Source organism: Anarrhichthys ocellatus, unplaced genomic scaffold (genome assembly GCF_004355925.1).
Source record: "Anarrhichthys ocellatus isolate YVR2014 unplaced genomic scaffold, GSC_Weel_1.0 scaffold5, whole genome shotgun sequence".
Taxonomy (NCBI): domain Eukaryota; kingdom Metazoa; phylum Chordata; class Actinopteri; order Perciformes; family Anarhichadidae; genus Anarrhichthys; species Anarrhichthys ocellatus.
Genome location: NW_022280035.1, coordinates 12,381,445 through 12,388,350, shown reverse-complemented (window position 1 = coordinate 12,388,350; position 6,906 = coordinate 12,381,445). Strand labels below are relative to the sequence as shown.

The 6,906-nt window shown below is 43.4% G+C and overlaps 1 protein-coding gene across 1 annotated transcript in view; it reads left to right on the top strand.

Annotated features, from left to right (window-relative positions):
* Window positions 1-6,017: 6,017 nt before the first annotated feature.
* The window catches only part of amigo1 (adhesion molecule with Ig-like domain 1), a 7,894-nt gene continuing 7,005 nt past the window's right edge, over window positions 6,018-6,906 (top strand). Inside the window, exon 1 of the mRNA XM_031845031.1 lies at window positions 6,018-6,614. The gene's annotated coding sequence lies outside the window, so the exon portion shown is untranslated. The remainder of the gene's footprint in view (window positions 6,615-6,906) is intronic.

Genomic DNA, 6,906 nt, shown 5'->3' with positions numbered 1-6,906 from the left:
ACACACACACACACACACACACACACACACACACACACACACACACAAACACACAAACACAGACACACGGGGAATTGAGGAACCTCCTCAGAGCCTGCTCCATTATTGACAGCCCAGAGCTAAATAAATAAAGGCACACAGTAAACACCCCTGATCTAATGATGCAACAGGACACTTGTTTTAGAAAAGCCAGAGGACATTCTGTCCAACAGCTTCTCGCTCTGCCACCCTCCCTTCTTCTCCTAACGACCATCTCCCCTTTCAGCCCTGTGTCTCCTCTCCTGCTCCATCAAGGCCTCCACAACGCCTCGCTCTATCCTGCTCGTGATCCAGCCACTAGCTTGGTGGTTTGGAGGACATTTCATCAGCATTTCATGCGAAGGTGTAGCCGATTAATGTTTTCAGGCTCCTTAATCTCTTATGGGTTATGACTTCAGAGCCACTTAGCCTCTCAATTACAGTCCCTTCCTGTATTCTACAGCACTCACCCCATTATAATGCATCTTCCATATCTAGCTTGCTGAGGTTTTGGAGAAAATGATCCGCCATTAAATTTGATTTCCTTCACACACATTGTAAAAAAGCATCTTGATTCCCTTCCGATATTGCAGCAGTGTATTCACAATTCTAACTATATTACCGTGGTATGTTACTGTTGATAATTACTCAATTAAAATGCAGAAAAATGTGTATCTCAACATGCCGCCGGTATAAAAAGATATTCAGGATTGCAGCTGTTACTTCCTTGCATGCTTTCCTCTCAGCCTCATTACAGCACTCAACTCCAAAACGCAGATTCAATTTTCTGCCTGCCCTGGAGCACAATCATTGCCGTTTGACTGGAGAGCTGTAGAGAAGACCTCTTTGCCCAGGCTTGATGTGCCACGAGTGGCCACAGGCACTGGCACTGAGAAGGGAAAAGTGAGGGGGAAAATGAAAGTCAAGTGCTCAGTAAACAAGGACTGGGGGTCAGCGTTTTGACCTGTCCACTCTGGCTTGATGGACTCTTAGCAAAAACAACGAGAGGGACTCCGGGGCGTGCGCAGTCTCAGTCATTTGGGAGGGATGGGAAGTCCTCTTTGCCAGGTAATGGGTTCTGTGTTGACTGCTGCTGCGTCGCTTGCTGCACCTCTCTGACACGCTCTCAAAATGGCTCAAAGAGCAGCAAGTAATAAGAGACGAGCCTAGTTGTTAGAGACGCTAAATGAAAAACTTTAAATGAGGCGAAAACTCAGAAGAAACATGCAAGGCTGAGTGTTAAATACAGGATGAACTCCAGGTGGAAACCAGCAGCACATACATACTTCAAGATCAAGAAGCCATTTTTTTATTCTTGTGTCTGACACATGGAGCTAAACATTTTCAAGGCAGTGAGTCACTGACTATTTAGAGTCTTTTCCTGGCTTCTCCTGCTGGGGACCTCATCTTATTGGCCCAGTGCAGGGGCACGGCTCTTATTGCAAAGACAGAGGATCAACGTTGTTTTCCCACATAGTTAATGAGTAGAGAATCATCCGTTTCCTTTGGGAACAGCTAGCATGCATCAACTCCTTTATCTTTCCCCTGAGGAACGGATTAACAGGTATTAGAAATACAGACTGGGCAATGCCTCGTCTTCCAATAACTCTCTCTCTCCATTCAGAATATCAACAGAGCTCAATTATATCCTCTGTTCTGTTCTCTCTCTACAGTAGGCTACACCTGATTGCAGTTGTAATACTTCCCCAGCTTTAAATAGAGCTGTAACGGGTCCACGGCTTGACAGTTTCACATGAAAGAAGTACTTATGCCCAGTTATTACAGCAAAGCTTGTAACTTTAGTGACAGCTTTAATTAGTGAGTGAAAACAATGTGTGCCCTGCCTCTTGATTATACCCATTGTTCATGCTCACACTGTAGGCTGACACCTGCAGCCCTTCCTCCGTGATCTAGAGTAGTGGTCTCCGCTGTCGAAAAGTATGGCCTGTTGCTAAGCAATGGGAGAATAGGACGTGCCAAGATTACAAACAGCTTTGCTTTTATTGAAGCATCTGCCGTCCATGTGGGCTTTTTCTCTGGGATATGATTGTCGAGTCACCTTGTTTCATCCCTGCACGTCTGATCAAACATAAAACTGAAAGTGTTGCCACGGAAACCAAGAGCAGTCCAGCTGCAGGCTAAACAAAGATCACGGTTACCTTTTCATTTCCTCTCCAGACCATTCCTGCAGGTCTCAGATCTTCTTCTTTTTTTAGCCAGAGGGAAGCTACTGACCCCTGATGAGCCAAACCCTTCACTTATTTACCTGCGTCAGACACACGACAATTTGACTGATTTATTTAGAAGGTAGAGATTATTATCAATGTTTTTGGTGAAAGCTGTCCTAGTGTTTACCTGCATGATTAAACCAGATGTAAAATAACTACAGCACGTTAACACAGTGTGAGGCAAAGTTCCCCCGTATTCATTATCTTCAGCAGGATTAAGCTGAGTTAGGAGAGTTGGGGGGACGATTGAGATTCAACTCCTCACACCTGCTGGCGATCTGCACTCTACCGAGTGCTCTTTTCTTGTTTGCTATGGGATGCAAGTAATTAGCTCCGCAAGGCATTGTTGGATTCTAGGTGACGCGGTACTGACCAGTCATACGAAAAACGTCATTTTCATTCAGCGGGAAAAAAAAATACTTTTTGCTAATGAGAACAGACTTTGCCTGGAAACATTGTCGTTATTTGCAAAAAAAAAAAAAGTGTGTGGAGGAGGATTGAGGAGATCATTGTTGTAGTTTCTCAGACCCTTATTGTGTATGGCCTTTGCATCCAAGATTGCATTTGCAAACATAAACAATGTGCTGCATGGCACAAAGTTACTTACATTGTTTGAACGTGTTTAAGGTTTGTTTTGTACAGGTTTGCAAACAAGCAGGCTACCTGCCACCTTGCAAGCATTCGAACGTCCACCACAACTAGCGAAAAGAGACCAAAAACAGAGCTATTAGAAGAATGAATATTGACCTTATATTGGCCAGGTGGCCGTAAACACGACTCCAAATGAATGATCATTTTGCTTTCATCATATCAACTTAAAAAGTGTTTATATGCAAATGCTGTTTTTATTGCATGTTTAAAAAGATATGTTCACCCAAATGCACTGAGACAACAACAGCGATCATAACTAACTGTGGGCAAGAACAAACCTTTCTCTGTTTCGTGCCATGTCGTGGACGCAGCTGCAGGTGTAACGTGCACGGCCAGCACGGAGTCTAGTTGCATCCAGACAGTTGTGTAGGTGATGTTGCTGTCGGCTCGGAGACAAGAGTGTGTGTTTACCATGTCAGCAGAGAGGCCAGGTGGCGCACAGAAAGAGCCGGCTGTATGTAAACATCATTTACATCAGTGTGATCAGGAGATTGTGCCAATAATCCTCTCAGGCCTAGAACGAGCCAATAGCTTTCAGAATGCAAAATATCTTGTAACTCCTCGTGTTATCATTTGTGAAATATGATCGCGCCATCTCAGACGCTAAAGTGCTGGTTACAAGGCCCATAGTCACTTAACAATGATGCCACCCCTTAACGATTAATAAGTGATGGAGCCACAGTCAGGGATTTCTGTCTGACTGTAGCTATGCAGAGAAAGACAGATGTTCTGTCTCATCCTTAAATATTTCAATATATGCCCATGAATTATGGAATAGAGAGTAAAATTGGGAGCAGATGTTTGCCCCTGTGCTCATGGAGAGGCACTGCGTTCTTTTTATTTTTGCAGGGATCGATCTGTGCTAGAAACCCGATCTGAGCAGGTACACAGAGATAAACGAGAGAAGGAAAGCCACCTCAGATCTGCCACGGAGCCAAAACAGTCAACGGAATGCTGCAGACAGTTGCCAGGCAACACTATCCCTATCACAGCAGGAAGTGGAGTCGAACATTAATCACTTTCAGCTACATCTCACAAGAGTCACAGTGCTACAGTGCTCCGGTCAGATAGGGGTTTCTCGCTATGTTTAGTCGGCTCACACCTGTATTTCCTGGCATTTAACTGGAGGCCTATTGAGAAAGAATCAAGATGTCTCCAGCAAGTATATTGATGTAATTAATGGAATTCATTTCTGAGAATTAATATCATATCAGTCCATTTTTGTCCCACTTTACTTTTGAAGTTATGTCAGAGTCCAACATATGAAAAAGTTAACCAACTAAACAGTGTTTGTTTTCAGAGGGAAACAAGTTAAATCTGTTTCAAAGGATTTATCTTGCAGAGAATTTATTTGGCACTCAATTTCCTTAAAACAAATCATGCGGGAAGTCAGCCTGCAGTTCAGTCTGCTTCAAATCTGTTTGTTTCACCTGCCAAAGCACATCGTTTCAAGGCAACTCCAGCTCCAATAGAGTTTCTGAAATTATATCTACTCTGCTATGCTCGTTTGTCTCACTAGGATGGGGTCCAGCCTTGCACCAAGCCAAAAAAAAGGCTTGAGCCTAGTGTCGGCAAAACGGATAAAATACAAGTTGACATTCAAAGCACAGAAAAGCACATAATGTCACAGTATCCTATGTGGTCCTCCAATTGATAACTCTGCTCTTGGTCAAATGAGTTTGAACTTGGGATCAAATCAGCAAAATGGGACAAAATTGAGAGTAACCCCAATTTCAGCATTTGACCGATATTGAGACAATTCCAGGGGGCCACAGTTCTCATTATATGGTGCTCTATCCTGATACGTCTATCTACTTCATCAGAAGAGGGTCTCACACATTCATATGTGTTATAATGAGGTCATATTTCATATGACATTAGAATTACCCTGTGTCCCCTGTTGCTATAATATTCATTTATTAAATGATTTCTGGTGGCATTTTGAGTAGGAGGCTACATTGGTGTAGCAGCTTATTGGCAATGCACGGGTTCTCACAGCTTTGCCTAAACCAGGCTCGCTGCAGCAGATCTGTGTATTGAGGAAAACCCAAAGAAATCTCAAAAGACAGCATGTGGGCAGATTCACTTGAGTAAAAAAAAAAAAAAAGACACGGTTTTCCCCGCTTAGTCGGCACTCATAAACAAACTCAATCAAATACATAAATAGAGTCTGCACACTGAGCGAGAACAGAACAGGGAATGTGTGAATATTTTTCCGGGAAAGCTGGACAGGTTGATGGCTGCCTGCCTAACTCAAACTATCATGCATAAAATAATGTTCTGATGTAAGTAGTAAAACCAGTATATGTTACCTGGGCTAATCAACAACTAAATACCCACAGCAATAGTACAATTAAAGGAGTGTCTCTTCTGTTATAAAGGCCCTCAAAGACTGGTCCAGTCAAGTTGACTGCTTTTTGTGTACATTTCAATTTACGATACGTTGAAATACAGAATGACTTAACTGCAGCTGAATCACAAATTTATCAATCACAGAACTGACCACAATTCTACATGTATTACTCATTCTGAGTCCTGGGATAATTAACACACCAAAGATAGTCCAGTCTATGAAAGCCTGTGTATGACAAAAGGAAAATAATGGCAGTAGTCAGAACATGTAGTGATTGCTAACATAATCAGCTGTCAGATGGTAGTGTGAAGATGGACTGTGATGAGGAGAGAGAAATGTGTCACTGCTTAGCATGGCGACATTCAGCCACATGTAGGTGAACTCTATGTCTTATTTTATCTGACAGGTATACAAGAACATTCAATGTTTGTCTCATGCCACGAATATATATGACAGAAATCGTTTTCGTTGCATCACTTTTGGCTGACATTGACACTGCAGTGAAGTCTTAATTAATATCAGACCAAAAAGGAGAAGATTAACAGGACGGTACTAAGAGGGGAAAGATGATTTATTTATCTTGGGAGTATATATTAGGTTGTTGTACTGAATCAATAACCTTTGCTCCTCGGCAGAGTTGATCATCACAGACTAATGATGATGGTGATGTGAGCATAGATCACCCTAAAGCTATACAGCCATTATAGTGGACAATGAATAACATGTTCATGGCCGGTTTGACTTTTCCATTTCGGGCCTCTCGTGGGTTTTCAGTAGTGCGTCCTCCGCGGCGCGTCTTCGGTGCGGCCACTTTCCGTAAACTGCGCCTTCTGTGTTTGAGCGCACCACCTCGATAACACGTCAATCCCTGCAGCACTTCACGAAGATAGCAGCAGGCCTGCGAGGATCCACGGGGAAGCTTGCCAGCTACAGACTGCTCATTCTTAATTATCTCCATGGCTGCTAATGAGACGAGACAGGAGCCGGATCTGCTCGAAATGCGCCAATTATCCGCAGAGGACGGATGTGCGTTCGTGTGCGTGCAGGGCAACATGCTCAGTTGAGAGCAGAGACAGTTGATTATCGGTGGTTATCAGCAGTTAAAAGGACGCGCGGTCGCTGCACTTTACGTAATTCTTTTTTTTGCGTAATTTTGCACCGGGTATCGGATGCCGCGTGGACCAGGATTATTTTGGCGAGGATAGCTCGAGGGCTCTCCCCGCCTCCCTTCACCCGTTGTTGTCCTCAACGGCAGACGCACAGATTCATTCAGACGGGGACTATTTGTCTGGAGCAATATCGTAATTGTAAACAGACGAGGAGCAGTTTTAATGAAATCCAACATCGCTGCATCCCGGTTGAAGGTATGGTGGCCTCTCTCGGTTTCCTTCTCCATCTCTCATCTCACGTTTCCATGTTGTGCTCGTTTGTTTTCGAGCAGAATGGTGCAATGCAACGTTTGCACATCTCTTCCACAAATGGATAAGGACATTTCAGAATGCGGCATAACGTCAATTTGCATGATTTCACATTTGTATGCATTTGTTCTTTATGTTTTACTGTAGGCTATCACATTATTTTCAGCATCGCATAGATAAAGAAAGAGAGTGAGAGAGAGAGAGAGAGAGAGAGAGAGAGAGAGAGAGAGAGAGAGAG